The sequence below is a fragment of the Propithecus coquereli genome, unplaced genomic scaffold (genome assembly GCF_000956105.1).
Source record: "Propithecus coquereli isolate 6110/MARCELLA unplaced genomic scaffold, Pcoq_1.0 Scaffold518, whole genome shotgun sequence".
NCBI lineage: Eukaryota > Metazoa > Chordata > Mammalia > Primates > Indriidae > Propithecus > Propithecus coquereli.
In genome coordinates, this window is record NW_012151041.1 from 1,105,717 (window position 1) to 1,122,263 (window position 16,547).

A 16,547-nucleotide genomic window follows, 5' to 3' on the forward strand; every position below is an offset into this window, starting at 1 on the left:
TTTGAACAAGGAATGTTGTACTTGTCACTGCTTGGTCCCCAGCAATTAGCAGTGTCTAGCACATATTAGGTGCTCGATAAATATTTAGTGAATGACAATCTAGCAGAACACTGGATAAATCCACAAGTTGAGATTTAAGCTGTGTGTTATGAAATCTGCATTGGCAAAACTTGCCAATTTTGTTAATGTAAATTTAAAATGTTTTAGTGGCCGGGCGCGGTGGCTCACGCCTGTAATCCTAGCACTCTGGGAGGCTGAGGTGGGCGGATTGTTTGAGCTCAGGAGTTCGAAACCAGCCTGAGCAAGAGCGAGACCCCGTCTCTACTAAAAATAGAAAAGAAATTAATCGGACAACTAAAAATATATAGAAAAAATTAGCCGGGCATGGTGGCTCATGCCTGTAGTCCCAGCTACTCGGGAGGCTGAGGCAGGAGGATCGCTTGAGCCCAGGAGTTTGAGGTTGCTGTGAGCTACGCTAATGCCATGGCACTCACTCTAGCCAGGGCAACAGAGTGAGACTCTGTCTCAAAAAAAAAAAAAAAAAATGTTTTAGTATCTTATTTCAATAATCATTTATTAAGTATCTTACAGGCTAGGGACATTAGGCATAGAAGGATAATAATATGTAATCCCTGCCTTCATGAGTGTGCAGTCTAGTGTGGTAGACAGACATAGACAAATGGCTGTAAGAGAGTATGGTAAGTATTAAGAGAAAGGGGACCCCCTGTGCACTTGGAGCATAGAGCAGGCCTTGTGCTTTATGACCATGGGTCACACATCAAAAGACAGCTTAAGTTACTCTTACATATTCGTGTTTTATATTTTTCTGGGTAGCACTTACCTTTAAATAGGTGCTAAGTAAACTCTTGAATGGCTTTAGTAGGGATTGAGTAGCTTTTGCTTGGGCCTCACTTTTTTTCTTTCCTTTATCAGAAAAAGAAAATACAGGTTGAGTATCCCTCATCCAAGATGCTTGGGACCAGAAGTGGATTTTAGATCTTTTTTTTTTTTTATTTTGAAATATTTGCATCATACTTACCAGCTGAACATCCCTAATCTGAAAATTGGAAATCTGAAATGCTCCAATGAGCATTTCCTTTGAGCACCATGTTGGTACTCAAAAAATTTTGGATTTTGGATTTTCAGGTTAGGAAGACTCAACTTGTACATTGTTGCAGGAGTTTAGGGCCAGAGGTTAGATGACTAGGTCACTAAACCAGGACAGGCTATTTCCTCTTATTATCTAGGCTTTAGATCTCTCTGTTGTAAAAGGAGGGGTTGGTGTTAAGGCCTCTTTTAGTTCTGACTTTGAGACTCATTTTAATCCATCTTCCTTAGAAGTGGACAAAGAACATGGTAATTTGGGAATAATATATCTGCATTTATAGGGACTTTGCAGTCTAATTTTGGGTAAAGGCCATCTTTAGTGAGCCCAGGGAGAAGTATTGGCGGTGTCTGTGTAGCTCTCAGCTGTGAGGGGTATAAGGTCCTATTAATTTTCCTCAGTATTAGTGAAAGCATTATTAAGGTCACAGCATTAGTGGAGTTGGCTGGAAAGAGGGGAACTATTACAGGTTATATTGAAGGCCTTGAAGCAGAAGTCACTAAATGTTTTTTTTGAATACATTTTTTGGGGATTTCAGCTTTGTGTGATTTCTCTGGGTTAAGCACGGGACATTTAATTTCGTCACATGACAGTTGCATGCTCTTTGACCTGTGCTATGGGAATGTACCAAAGCCAACTCCTAAGTCTGAGTCCAGTGGTAGAAAACTTCTTCAATCCTGAGCTGTGCTGGAAGCTGGGATGCCTTCAAGCCCATCTGAAGAGGCTGTGGTATTTTATGGTTGGCTGGCGCTCTCTCGGGGAACTCAGTGACCACTGCAGGGAGGACACAGTGGAAGTTCATGTGCTGCTCGAGGCCCTCTAGCCTAGATGCTCCAGATGCTGGGGCTGCTGAATGTGTTGACTGCATCTCCACTTCTCTTGGTTGGGAGTAGGGGGAGGAAAACGTTCTACTCTTAACTCTGGTCTTAATTTTACAAGGTTAGTAAGAATGATTCCTTACCTGTGCTTCATAGTTCACCAAGAATTTTAAGATCCATTATCTTAACTTTATTCGCTCAGCAGTTCTGTGAAAAAGGGCAGTTTTCCTAACTTCTCTTTTTTAGGTGTTTTTCCTGTGGCTCACTGTAACCAAGAGCTGTGACCAGGGCCATGGAGTGAATTAGCCTCAGAGCTGGGAATAGCCTCTTAGGCTTCTGGCGACCCTGTTTCTTCCTTGATACCTTGCTGCTGTGGCTCTGTACCTGGTAACTACGCATGTTAGGTTGAGTCCTCTGTAAATCCCTTCCCTGTTTGGGGAGGAGTTCTTGGGAGGTTTCTGCTCGTTTGGGAGCCTTCCCATATCCTATGCTGGTCGCCTTCCTCCTGACGCGTGGGCCTTCCTGCAGGCCCCAGGCTGACCTTCGTGCGTGGGGCTTCCCTGCCTTGCCGCTGCGTGTGTGTCAGCCCCTCTGAAGGTGCGCGCCGCCTGTGTGGAGGCCCCAGTGCCTGTGTCCACAGCAGGTTGGACCGTTGACGTCCAGTTAGTGTTGCAGACTGCACATCAGTCTCGTGTTAGAAACGGGATGTGCTCCATGTTGACAGGTTCTTTGCTGTGTGAAGATTGTGACCGTATCATCTTCCCCTCCCGGGTGTGAGCCCCTTGAGGAGGGTGTAGCCATGTTCACCATGATGCCTAGCTTGGAGTCCAGGCCACAGTAGACATGTAATCTGTGCTTGTGGCCTTAGTGAAAGGAAGGCCAGCAGAGGCATTAAATCTGGAAAATGACAAGTGAGTGAAAGGAATTTTTATTTAAGACATTTCCAAAAGAAATCTTTTTAGAAAAGTTGACCCGTTTCTCAATTGGAGTTAAATTTCAGCTCAGAAAAGCAGCTGTGTGCCCAGAGGGCTTTGGGATTTCAGTTTGTGACAGATGAATTTAATTTGTTGTTGTATGAATGTATTATCCTTTTGTGGTTTTATTAGACCTTTCTCCCAAATGGAATAGATTTTTCTGTAAAAGTCACACTTCCTTTTTGAGAAGTCTAACACTAATTTTATGGGATGGTCTCCCAAAATATTACTTGGCAGGAACCAAGCACACTGTTTTAGGCTCATGGCCCCTGGTTTCTGCTTGCACAGCTGCGGGGAAGAGAGGCACTCTCAGAGCTGAGAACAAGACACATTTCTGCATCTTGGCCATCTCTTTTGCTATTTCAAGTCTCTAAGTTGGCATTTCTTTCGACTTTTAGGAGATAGCTGGTCATATGCACATCATAGTATGGGGAAGAGTGTGGTGTTACCAACCAGGAGACTCAGCTTTTGTCTCTGTGCTCTCTTTACTGGCTCTGGCTTTGGGTAAGTCACATGGGGTCACCGAATGTCCTTCCTTTCCTATTCTGCTTTCCTGGAAGAATTTATGTGAGGGTCAATAAGATAATATATGTAAGAGTGCTTTGCACTTTTAAATTTTGGAAAATTCCAAACCTATTTGTGTTTTTGAAACATTTTAAAATAGATTTGGCATACACACTTATTGGACATTTGGCACAGTTTTAATACTGCCAGGATGTAGAATTTAAAGCCTTAATTCCTTGTGAATACCACTGAAACAAAACTTATTACATTTGCTGTGGAAGAGAGAGGAATATTTGGTTCAGGGAGAATTTTGCTGACCTTGCCACATGTCAATTAGGTTCTCATTTACGTGTTCCCATGGCTCTTCATAGTCATAGACTTTATTTATTTTACAAAAATTATCTCTGCAGGCTTTGTGTGGTGATAGTCCAGCTACTTGGGAGACTGAAGTGGGGGGATCGCTTGAGCCCAGGAGTTTGAGGCCAGCCTAGGCAACATAGTGAGAACTCATCTCTAAAGATTAAAACAATTTTATCTCATAGCCAGGAGTGGTGGCTTACGCCTGTAATCCTAGCATTCTGGGAGGCCGAGGCGGAAGGATTGCTTGAGCTCAGGAGTTCGAGACCAGCCTGAGCAAGAGCGAGACCCCGTCTCTACTAAAAATAGAAAGAAATTAGCCAAAAGAACTAAAAATAGAAAAAAATTAGCCGGGCATGGTGGTGCATGCCTGTAGTCCCAGCTACCCAGGAGGCTGAGGCAGGAGGATTGCCTGAGCCCAGGAGTTTGAGGTTGCTGTGAGCTAGGTTAATGCCATGGCACTCTAGCCCAGGCAAGAGAGTGAGACTCTGTCTCAAAAAAAAAAAAAGAAGAAAATTTTATCTCTACACTTAGTGTGCCTTCCGTGGCCAGACATGGTTCTGAGAATGTTACAGATATCAACTCATTTAATTCTCATTACATCCCATGAGGATTATAATCCTACTATTATCCTCATTTTACAGATAAGGAAACTGAGGCACAGAGAAGTTATGCAGTCTGCTGAAGATCACAGAACTCTTAAGTGGTAGTTGTGGAATTCAAATCCAAGTGTCTGACCCAGACATATTCTCTTAGCTGGTGCTGAAATGTTTCCTCCTTATCACTCACCACACCTTATTTAAGTTTTTCTTCTTCTAATAAACAGTAAGCCCTTGGGTGCACTAGAAGACATGTCTGTCTTGTTCATCACAGTATCTGTAGTGGCTGACATCATACCTAGCATATAGTAGGCATGGTTGAATGAGTATATGAAGATTTTCTAATATTAATATCATCATCATTGTTAAGCAAACTGCTTGCATATCCACGTTTTTCATTTGACCCCTGCAACTGTGAGGTAGGCTGTATTTTCCCACCATTTTGTAGCTGAGGAAATTTAACCACACAAATAATGTGTGGTAGAGTCATGGATTGAACTCCGGTCTTCCATATCCCAAGTCCATACATTTTTAGTCTTTTTTTTTCTTTTTAACTTTCAGATTCATCTAAAATTCTGTTCTTTGGTGTGGGTCATCAGAAGGAAGTACAGGTAAGAAGGTTTTAATGATCTTCAAATTCAGGGGTCTAGAAAAGAATTTAGGTGGTATTGACAGCTGGAACTGCAGAGCTCTCTGCTGTGGGTCCTCAGACTAGAAGTCTTCGTGCTGATGAAAGTTCCTGCTCATAATCCTCTCGGACGTAAAGTCTGTCCGTTCTGTGATTCCGTAAAGGCTTGTTTTACATTTTACGGGGGTATGGAACTGGAAGTCTTAGTGATATAGATCAGGTTTTCATCTGTGTTCTTTCGTCTTTCACCTTTATTTACTTATGGCTCTTTTCCATTTCTTCACCAACTTTCTTACGCTGTCTTGCTTCAGCTGGTTCTCTGGTGTCTGTCTTCTTATGTTGTTTCTGAATATCAAAGACATTTATATTTTTCTTATGTAAAATATGAAAAGTGATATCATATAGACCAGTGGTCCCCAGCCTTTTGGCACCAGGGACTGGTTTCATGGAAGACAATTTATGCTTGGACTGAGAGGTAGGAGTGGGGGGGTGCTAGTTTTGGGATGATTCAAGTGCATTACATTTATCGTGCACTTTATTTCTATTATTATTACATTGTAATATATAAGGAAATAATTATACAACTCACCATAATGCAGAATCAGTGGAAGCCCTAAGCTTGTTTTCCTACAACTAGATGGTCCCATCTGGGAATGATGGGAGACAGTGATACCCGAAGTGTGCTGCTTATGTCCAGTCTACTCCGTAATCTCGTTCTGGTGGCTGTCACTGCAGAAAACCCTGCTTCACAAAGATAAAATGTTGGAAATGGAAGCAGGCTTTTCAGTGCTTTTGTGGCAATCTCAGGATATTCTGCCTGGACTTTAATCCAGAATATATGGAGATTTCAAGTTGTCTCAAACATACTTTTAAGGCCACAGTCATTTGTGATCTCAAGCAGTTGATCCTTTTCCTGTATGAACAAAGTTGATTCAGCTGGCTTATTCACAAATGGATTGCGGATCCATTCCTTCCCAGTTCGGGGGTCTTTTGTGGTTGGGAAGTAGTGCTCAAACTCTTTTGAAAGCTGAGATAGGTGATCATGCACTAGCTGGTAGAAAGTAGGTCCTGGCTTAGTCTCTTTCAAAATCTCTGCTAGCGTTCGAAACATGTCAAAAATCCCAATGTTCACTTGTCACCCCCATAATTCCAGTTTGGCTTTGGATGTAGCCACTTTATCTGCCGATTTGAACACAGTTATCATTCTCCCCCAAAGGGACAGATCGAGTTTGTTGAGCAGGTTGAATATGTCACACAAGGGAGCAAGTTTTGATACCCATTCTGTGTCACTGAAATGTGATGCCAATAGAGGCTCTTTTTCTAAGAGAAATCTCTAGAGTGCCTTTCGTAACTCAAAAACTCTGGCCAATGGTCTACCTTTAGAAAGCCATCTCACTTCTGTGTATTAGAGAAGACGTGTGTGCTCTGTGTCCATCTCCTCACAGACCTGCATGAACAGACGTGAGTTAAGGGCATGTACTTTAATGTGGTTGATAATTTTAATCACATCATGCAAAATGTCGTTTAGTTCAGGTGACATTTTTCTGCTGGCCAGCATTTCTCTATGGATGACACAGTGCATAGACTCACATTAATCAGCGACCTTCTTGACCTGAGTAGTGACACGAGAGCAGTGAAACCGGAAAGCCGTCCAGTCATGGCAGCCTCTCCGTCCATTCATATACGGACACAAAATGACCAATTCAGTTTTCCTGATATGTAATCATTCAGAGACTTGAATAGTTCTGCAGCCGTGGTGTTGGTTGGCAACAAAAGTGCACATAACATATCCTCATGGACATCCTTCTGAGAATATATCGTACAAAAACAAGCATCGTTGCCTTGTTGGCAGCATCAGTAGACTCAACCTGGATTGCGTACCACAGTGACTCATTAATCCTCTCTAAGAATTGCACCTCAGTATCCTCTGTTGTTTCATCAATTCGTCTAGTTATGGTGCTAGCCGAAAGAGGAACATGTGCCACCTTTTGAACTGCAGCCTCTCCTAAAAATTCATGGCAAATGTCCTTCGCAGCAGGCAGGATCAAGTCTTCACCAATAGTAAAGGGCTTCTTAGCTTTAGCAATGTGGTTAGCCACTAAGAATGATGCTCTCTCTCTCTCTGCATCCACATCAGCATCTATCGTTTTGGGACTTTTTGATAAAAGCAACTCTAACTGGGGTTATATACACTGTTGGTGGGACTGCACACTAGTGCAACCTCTATGGAAAATAGTATGGAGATTCCTCAAAAAACTAAAAGTAGACCTACCATTTGATCCAGTAATCCCACTACTGGGTGGGATTTACCCAAAGGAAAAGAAGTCATTTTATCAAAAAGACACTTGCACTAGAATGTTTATTGCAGCACAATTCACAATTCCAACAATGTGGAGTTAACTCAAGTGCCCATCAATTCATGAGTGGATTAATAAAATGTGGTATATGTACACCATGGAGTATTACTCAGCCATAAAAAGTGAATTAATTCCTTCAGCAACAATCTGGATGGAAGCTAGAGACCATCCTTCTAAGTGAAGTATGACAAGAATTGAAAAACAAACACTACATGTACTCACTATTAAATTGGAACTAACCGATCAGCACTCATGTGCACAGACGGAAGTAAAATTCAATGGAAATCAAGCAGGTGGGAGAGGAGAGGAGGGGATGGGTGAAATCATACCTAATGGGTACAGTGTACACTGGATGATGGGCTCATAACTTTGACTGAAGCAGTACAAAAACAACGCATGTAACCAAAACATTTGTACCCATGTAATATTCTGAAATAATAATAATAAAAAGAATGATGCTCTTAATGCAGACACATTTGATGAAGTGGTGGCCTTCAGTAATTGCTTCTATTCTTTGTGTTCATGTTTTTTTCTTCTGAAAAACTCCAAAGACTTGTCTTTTAATGCAGGATGCTTGGTCTCCACGTGGTGAAGCAATTTTGAAGGTTTCGTGGCTTCACTGGGTAGCCAGTCACCACATATTATACAAAGCAGGTTTGGAGAATGTGAATCACCTGTTGCAGTGAACACATAATTTAGTAGTACTCTTGGTATTTTCTTTTAATTGCAGCTTTCATTTTGTTGACAGTCTTAGGGTCTTCTGCTGTCTCATCATTGGGTCTTTCCCCCTTTTCAAAGAAGCTCTCCAGCAAGCTCTCCATTTGTTTTTTACTCATTTTTGCTAGGGTTACCTTGTGGGCTTACCAAAACTGCGACTGAGACAAGTGCACAGTGTGGGAAAGAGGGGCGGACGGAAGTGGTAAATAAAATAATGGGCGGGCCAACCATGGACTACAATAAGTGTTGGATTCTGACTTAAAGCCTGCCACAAGAAGCAGCTGTGCAATTGAAGTACAGCAACTCCCAGGCCACTATAAACCCTGCCACTAGATGCATCTTAATTGTGGCTTGCCAGTCACTGATAGGGTTTCTATATGAGTCTACAAGCAGTCGATTTATTATGATCTCTGTGTAGTCAAACCTCTCTTCTAATGATAATCTGTGTTTGCAGCTGCTCCCCAGTGCTAGCATCACCGCCTCAGCTCCACCTCACATGATCAGGTGTTAGATTCTCATAAGGAGTGCACAACCTAGATTTCTCACATGCACAGTTTGCAGCAGGGTTCCCGCTCCTACGAGAATCTAATGCCACTGCTGATCTGACAGGAGGCAGAGCTTATGCAGTGATGCGAGTGATGGGGAGCAGCTGTAAATACAGATGAAGCTTTGCTCACTCTCCTGCCACTGCTGCTTGCCTCCTGCTGTGTGGCCTGGTTCCTAACAGGCTACAAACCAGTACTAGTCTGTGGCCTAGGGCTTGGGGACTGCAGATATAGACAAAACAAGTGAAACAGAACTTTTAAAAGAGCATAACATTTCTCTGCCGATTCTAAAGGAAATACATGTTCATTGTAGAAAACTTGGAAATAAATGAGGATAAAGAAGAAAATAAGTCCCAGAGGCAGGTATAGCCACTGTTACCATTTTGGTTCATATAGCAGGCCCAACACTGTGTCCTGAGAGAGGGTACATGCCAGGCTGGCCCGGGCTGTCGTCTGGGAACTTGACGAGAGGCTCCCTGTGCCTCAGCTGTGCGCAGTAGGGTTATGCTGAACCCCTGTCACTTCCTGGGGGTCTGGAGTTTCAGCATGTGCCAGGCAGAGGGTGCCCCTGTGACCAGCCCCCAGTAAAAACCCTGGTGCTGAGTCTAACGGGCTTCCCTGGTGACAGCACTTCACATGCACCTGCTGTTGGGGGAATGAAGCGCATCCTGTGCGTCTCCCCTGGTTGAGGATTCTGGAAGCTCGAGCCTGGTTTCCTCCAGACGTTTCCCCAGGTATTTTTCCCTTTGCCGACTGTGCTGTGTGCACTTTCGCTGTGACGAATCCTGGCCCTGAGTGTGCCTCTGTGCTGAGTCTGTGACTCCTCCCAGCCATCGCTGAACCTGGATGTGATGAAGGCTTATTCTTTTTCTAAGCATAAATATGTATATTTTAAAATAAAATGGTTATTATATCTTTTTGATATCTCTTTTTTTTAACAAATGTCAATGAGCATTTCGACATGTCATGAAGTATTCTTCTAAAACATGATATATAGTTATTTTAATCATATCATAAATGTTTGTGTAGCATTGGACATTTGAGTTTCACAATTTATATCATTATGATAGGTAATGAAAATCCTTGTTTGTAGAACTTAGTGTGCATTTCTGATTATTTTCTAGGATACATTTTCCTTGGAATGAGATGATGAAAGAGTATGATCGTGTGTATGATCGTGATAGATACGTTAAATTGTTCCTTGGAAAGGTGGTTTCCATTTGTTCTCTCATCAGCAGTATGTGAACGTAGTCATTTTACTGAATCTTCACCAATATTAAATTTTGTCATTTAAAAAGTTGTCAATTTGAGAAATAATAGATGGTATCTCTTTTAATTTGCATTTTTGAATATCAGTCATGTTGAACGATTTGCCCTGTGTTCATTGACTTTTTTCTTTTGTGACTTGTCTGTTCATGTCTTTGAGATTGAGAATGATGGGAGTTTTTCACCTTTTGCCCAGATATTTTGTGATTATTGTGGGCTGGGATTGTGATCTCAGAGGATAAAGGCTCAGTATTGCTCATCCCACTGTGCCTACTGGAGATCTTATGCAGATCTTATGTCTGTGGTAGGTGCTTAAGAAGCAGGCTGTGGTTTTGGTGGAAAGTGTAACATCTTTTGCCCATAGATAAGGTGCATCCTTAAAGAAAGGGCACTGATTTGTGCACTGGAGTTAGCATTTGCCATGGGAAAATCTGTGCGACCCCATGGAAGATAGTGACAGTAGTGGTTGCCTCTGTGGAGGAGAGTGGAAGTGAGAAGGAGGCCTTTGCATATTTACTGCTTGCTGTGATAGTGCAAATGTCTCCATCAGGATGCGTTCACACATTTCTCATGAAATGTAAAAAGGCTCATTATGTGAAAACCTATGTAAACTAATCTCGCATAATTGTAAAAGTGACTTGGGAGATAGTAGTGGGGAGACAGAGAGAAGAAAGAAAAGTGTGCTGAGGGTGTCTTTTGGGGGAGCATAGATGCTGCTACGGGGGGGGTCTGTGGAGGCAGATGTTGAGGGGAGATGTAGGATCGCTGTCGTGCAGGGAAGGCGCATTGGGCAGAGGAAGTGGGGAGCCATGCTGCAGGCCTGGCGGAGCCTCAGCCACAGCCTCGCCAGTGTGGTGCCCTCTAGGCTAACGTGGCCAGGCCTTTAACCCCCGCCTCGCTCAGTTTCAGGGAGACTGCAGGGTGTCCCCCTCTATGGCTGAGGCTGACCCTGTGGGAGCAGACAGCTGGGCAGCAAGGCTTTCCTGGTGGAGGAACCTGGAGGTCTGCATGTGTCTATCACAGAGGTGAATTATTTCTGATTGCTGGTAGGAAAATGTGTCGAAACCTGGAGCCCTCGTGAGGAGGTGTGAGGGGGACTGGTGGCCGGGAGCAGCATCTCATTGCTATGTTTGTATAACAAGCCAAGTCTTGACTGTGTGTTCATTGGAGGGAATATGTGATGGATTCTGGGGTGTGGAGTAGCTGAAGCCCCCGAAGTCCTTCTGGTGACACAACTTTCTGTAATAGTAGTCAATAAAAGCAGCCAATTCTGGAGCAATAATATATTCTATCCCACTCATTTGTATATGTGTGTAGTTATTTCTAAAAGCATAGAAAAAGCTCTGGCAGCATATATAACGTACTATTACCACTGGCTGCCTCAGAGGAGGGCAGTGGAGTTGGAGATGATAGTGAAGGGAGAATTTCACTGTTTTGTGTGATTTTGAATTTTTATTATTTATTTAGTGAGTCTTAATTACTTTTAAGTTTGAATAACATTTGTAATTAAGGCAATATTTACTTTTGAAAATTTGGAAAAAATCCTAAATAACTTGTGACCATGGACAACTTATAACCTTTCATGCCTCAGTTTCCTCATCTTTGAAATAGGGTAATATGGTACTGATCTTACAGGGTTATGATGAGAATTAAGTGAGACAAAACTCAGAGGCTGGCACCTCGTGAGTGCATAGTAAATGTTTTTGTTTCACCATTTTATAGGAAAAAGAATGCCAGTGGATCATATGGCTTAATGTAGTTTACATATCTGGACTTGCTCATGGCATTGAAAGGAACTTGAATTCCATATAGGCAGTGTGATGGAGAAAGTATTTTGGGCCTTGGCTTTGGCTGTGGATTGGGCTCTTGTGTTAGCTGTGTAATTTGGACAGTTTATTTTCCTTATTTCTCGCATCTGTTAAATGAGAGCAGTCACACTTTTATGTTGCAGGTGTTGGGGGAATTACATGACATGCAACAAACATGAAAAGTGCTTGAGTGTGATAGAGCAAAACAAGTCTAGTAAGCAGTATTTATTCAAAGAACAAAGGACGTGTCTATCCTGTGCAGAGAGTTGTTTCCTTCTGTTTCGCTTAATGTTCTGGGAAAACCAGTCAGCTTCGTGGCCTGTGTCTGACAGCCCTGGATCTGCTCTTATTGATTTGGCCAGTTGTCATTTGCTGTCATCACAGAAGCAGCAATTGAAGGGACAGCTTGCCTTGCTTTGCATTTCTGGGTGTTTGTGCTATTTATAAACAACCAAGAAAAGACATGGGAGCCTGTTTATGGCAAGCTGGCAGATTCAGCAAAACATGGAAAAATCTGTTAGCACAGTTTGCACGTGTGCTAGCACAAAGCATTCAAATAAACATACACATTTGCCCATATTTAAAAATTTCTCTTAAAAAAAGACATTAAACCATTGGCCAGATGGCTTATAGAGCTTTTCCTTTGAAGTGCGTGAGTGTGGCTGTCAGACATCTGAAATCTGAATCCGTCTTAAAACATTGCCATAATTTTGATACCTCCCCTCCCCTTTTTGCCATTTATGAGGAGTGAAGGATCCAGGAAAGAAAGTATCAACTTACAAAGGTTTTTGTTACAATTAATCTTTCACATTCTTCCTTTGGGTACCCTATTCTCTGTTTACATTTTATAGTGTTAGCATCACCAAGCTGTAGGGTGGAGACATTCTTTCTCTCCCTACACAAATTTAAGTTCCCTGCTATATCACCAGTGCCTGGCACATAGATGCTTAATAAATATTTGTTGAGTGAATGCATGGGCTGAAAGAACCTTATTCTTCTTCCTTCTGTCACCTTATGAAAAATGCTTTTGGAAAAAGCTATGTGAACAGGGCTTTTAAGCAGTAGAGGCTACGTAGGTTGCTATGGAATGGTTTATCATCCTCAAATAATTACGTGGAAGAAGGTATAGTCCTGGAGTAGGAACAATATAGACAGCCCCTCCAGGAAATAAGCTAAGTATCACAGCCTTTCACACAGGTATGGGATGTTTGCATGTGTGTATATGAAGAACTGTTGTAGGCTAGCATCATGGGTGTTTAGTAGCCTAGCGTCAAGGTGTTCAGTAGCCTAGCGTCATAGGTGTTAAGATGCCTGGTATAAAGGCTGGGGCACAGGGTTACTCTAGGCCACCAAGATAGAGTTCTATGTTCACTCTTCTTAGTGCCTGTTAACTTCTCCCTGTGCTGCCCTCTTTACTGCAAAAGCAATCTTCCCTGATGCGATATGTAAAAATGAGGGAGAAATTGTACTCCGGGTCCTAGGCTGTGGAGGAAAAACCCAGCGGCTGAAAATAATGTTCATAAGTCTTCTGTCTACAGAAAGTGGCAGTTTTCATAATGCCTTTAAATTTCCCACTTTTCTCACACATTTTGTAAACAAATAAGACAATTAGAAGGCGTTTTGGGAATGGCAACTTTAGAAAAAGGAAAAACACATCAAACCAAAACATGACAATTTCTGTTTTGTTCTTGGTCTGGAACTGAAGTCTTTAGGCTCCTGTCTAAGGGACAACTCAAATCTGATTAGAAGCCATTGTGTAGCCAGTAATTATCCATAATGCTAGGAAGGCAGATGCAGCACCAATTTGGTCCTCTAATAGTGGTCTTATTAATTTTAAATATGCACGGCAGGAGAAGCAGATGGTGAGGTGGGGTAAGTGTTTAGATGTTTGGTCATTGATAGCTTTTCACTTCCATGTATTATATTGGGATTTGGGACCTGGGGAGCCCACTGAGAACTGATTATTATCTGTCCCCTCACCAGCTGGGTTCCTTTTCATACTGGGTTCAGAAAGATTGCTCCTATGACAGTAAAGATGGATTATTTATTGTTTTGAAATCATGAAAGTTTATTTGTTCCATCCAAAATTCTGAAGCAGAGGTATTAAAAGGTTATTCTCTATTGTATTTCAAATCTGGGTGTTTTTAAAAATTACATAAGCAAATTAAGGTCTTTTTTAGTGGTTAGTTGTGTATATTATTGATGTGAATGAGAGGTGTATTGCACTACAAAATCTCTGGGACTTTATGCCAGGATGTGAGTCCTGGAACATAAATTGGATTTTCTAGATGATTATATAGACACGACACTGAGTGTCGCACAAACATGTTTAATAAAGTGATCACTTTTTATTTTGCCTGAGTTCAAATTTTGTGTCAGTGTTTAGAAAAACAGCAAAAGAATTTGGAGGAATGTTCATCCAGTCCAGCCCTTTGCCCGCAAGATCGTAAAGTCTGAGGGTGCTTGCAGGAAGACACGCTCCCTGCCATCCTCAGCACTGGACAGCTCTCTTCATCACAGGTTCTTCCTGGCTGTATGCCTGGCCTCCTCCTTTTTCCCTCCTGCTCAGGTGTCTCACAAAGGGAGTGGCCCCAGTGGCAGTTTTGCAGAAGCTGGATAAGACGGTAGAGTGACAAGTGGTATTGCTGCAGGGCCTGCTATTCCGGTGGAGCTGAGTCTTGCTGGCTGCCACAGTTTGGTGATTGTGTAGCATCAGAAGTGTGTAGCTGTGTAAAAGGAGAGCTGAAAATAATGGTCCTGGAGATGTCTTCATCAGGGTGCTCTGAGTATTTTACTCATGATTGGAAAGCATGGGGAAATGTAAGATACATGTAATTTGATGTCAGAAGGAAGTCAGGGACTTGATATGGAATCAGAGTAGAGTAAGGAAGTTAAGGTGTAGTAGGTACCCCTCACTTTATTAAATGGGACCTCCTCCATCTCCCTACTAGACACACACTACAGACATATGGCTACATTTTACCTGTCACCCAAATTGACGAGTATGCCTTGTAGTCATGTTTAGGGTTAAGTGATCATGTTCTTCTTTATATAGTAGGCCTCAAACTGCATTCAACACAGAAATTTACTCTTGCTACATAGAAAATACTTTTATATACCAAGTGGGAGAGCAGTACCAAAATCTGGATTGGAATTGTAGAATGATAGTTGGAAAGCAACAGATTATCTAGGCCAAAGCCGTTCTTTTGATGATCACAGAAATAGGACCAGGGAAGTGAATTTGCCTAAGGCCCCTCCCCACCCCCACAGTGTTTCACTGTAGCATTTGAGCCAAGCAGGTTCTTGACCTATTTTGTTTAAACTATAAGTCATGCTTCCTGTGATTCCTGTGTAAATTTATTCTGTCATTCATTCTTTTGTTTCAGTGAATTAATGCAATGTTGCCATGGAACAGTACTCCACAGTTGAAATGTGGCAATATTTATACATTTCTGAAGTTTTTAGTTGTACAGTTTTTAAAAGTCGTACTTATAGTTTCTTGTTGGTTGCAAGATATTCTTTCAGAAGCCAGTTGTGTGGCACATTTACATTTATTTATTTTTAAAGGCTAGTTTGTTTAAAACCTATTTAGAGTTGACAGGATGGATTTGGGGTCGGGGGAATGACAGCTGCCTCCTTCACAGGCAGAGATGAAGTCACAGTTTCCTGAGAAGTGACCGGTGTCCCCATTCATATCACCACACTCTCTAGCTTGTTTAATTTGCATTGGTTTCCTTGCATCTGCACGTTTCTGGCTTCGTTTGGGTCTCCTTATTTATTTTAACGTACAACTTCAGGCTATGGAGAAGAACGGTCATGTTAGTACAGAGATACATACGAAGGAACAGTTTGCTAAGTAAACTTGAACAGAGGCATTTTTACAGGGTGTCCTTTCTTTTATTCTTTTGCAGGCGGAACGGGAAGCATTCTGATTGTGTGGCCGGGCTCTCTCACAGTTCCTCCTTGTGGGATTGCAGGGTTTTGAGGTTTTAGTGATGACCGTAATCTTTGAGAATGTCATTCTTGCGGGTTCTAAGAAGCCAGGATTTATTCAGTGTTAATTGAAGGGAGACAGCTGTATTCCTAGCCAAATATTTGTTAAAAGTTCCCCTGGCAGGGTTGGTGGAGGTATTTGCGGTACCTTAGTCTTAAGGTTAGCATATGAGTTTGAATACCGTTTAAACCATGAATAACTGAACCATGTCCAAGTGCTTTTTGCTGTATCAGTTATTGGACACTGCTATACTTCTCAATCAGACCTGATGAATTCTTGAGCCCCCTCTTACCCTCCCATGCTTTCTTTTTTTTTTAAAAGATCACAGCTCCTCCAGTGGCCGCTACCAATCAGTTGGTGTTTTCAGGAGGTTGAAACCTATTTACCATCTCTGGTTCAGACACATTCCAAGGCTGCTGAGACTTTGTTATGCCCAGTTCTGCGTCACGGCCTGTCTTCTGCTGTCCCTCCTCAGCTCTGTAGGGTTCTGGACTGTTGGAACTGGAAGCCACTTCACGTTTACCAGGATGGTCAGAAGCTCATTTACCCAGCCCAGGGATGGGAGCGGTATTATCAGAGGCTGAGACCTATTAAGCTTACGTGTCATTGACAATGAATGAGGACATTTCCTTCCGTACAGGGAGCCTCTTACAATGTGCTTAGTAGGGTAAAGAATTTTTTGAGGTTTGCCGTTCTTGGGGAAAGATAATTTGTGATCCTGCCCTTGCTTCCAACAAGAAAAATATAATTTGCCTATCAGTGCATTTTGTATTATTGAGTATTAACAGACAAACTGTTTTTAACCGTCATTCACTCAGCCCCTGTTTACTGGGCAGCATGTGTGTGCCAGTTATAGTAGGAACTTGCTAGTCTCT

At 42.2% G+C, this 16,547-nt stretch overlaps 1 protein-coding gene across 1 annotated transcript in view; it reads left to right on the forward strand.

Moving 5' to 3' along the window:
- Positions 1-4,943: 4,943 nt before the first annotated feature.
- Positions 4,944-16,547, forward strand: part of AFAP1 (actin filament associated protein 1) — a 134,426-nt gene continuing 122,822 nt past the window's right edge. Inside the window, exon 1 of the mRNA XM_012656745.1 lies at positions 4,944-4,968. The gene's annotated coding sequence lies outside the window, so the exon portion shown is untranslated. The remainder of the gene's footprint in view (positions 4,969-16,547) is intronic.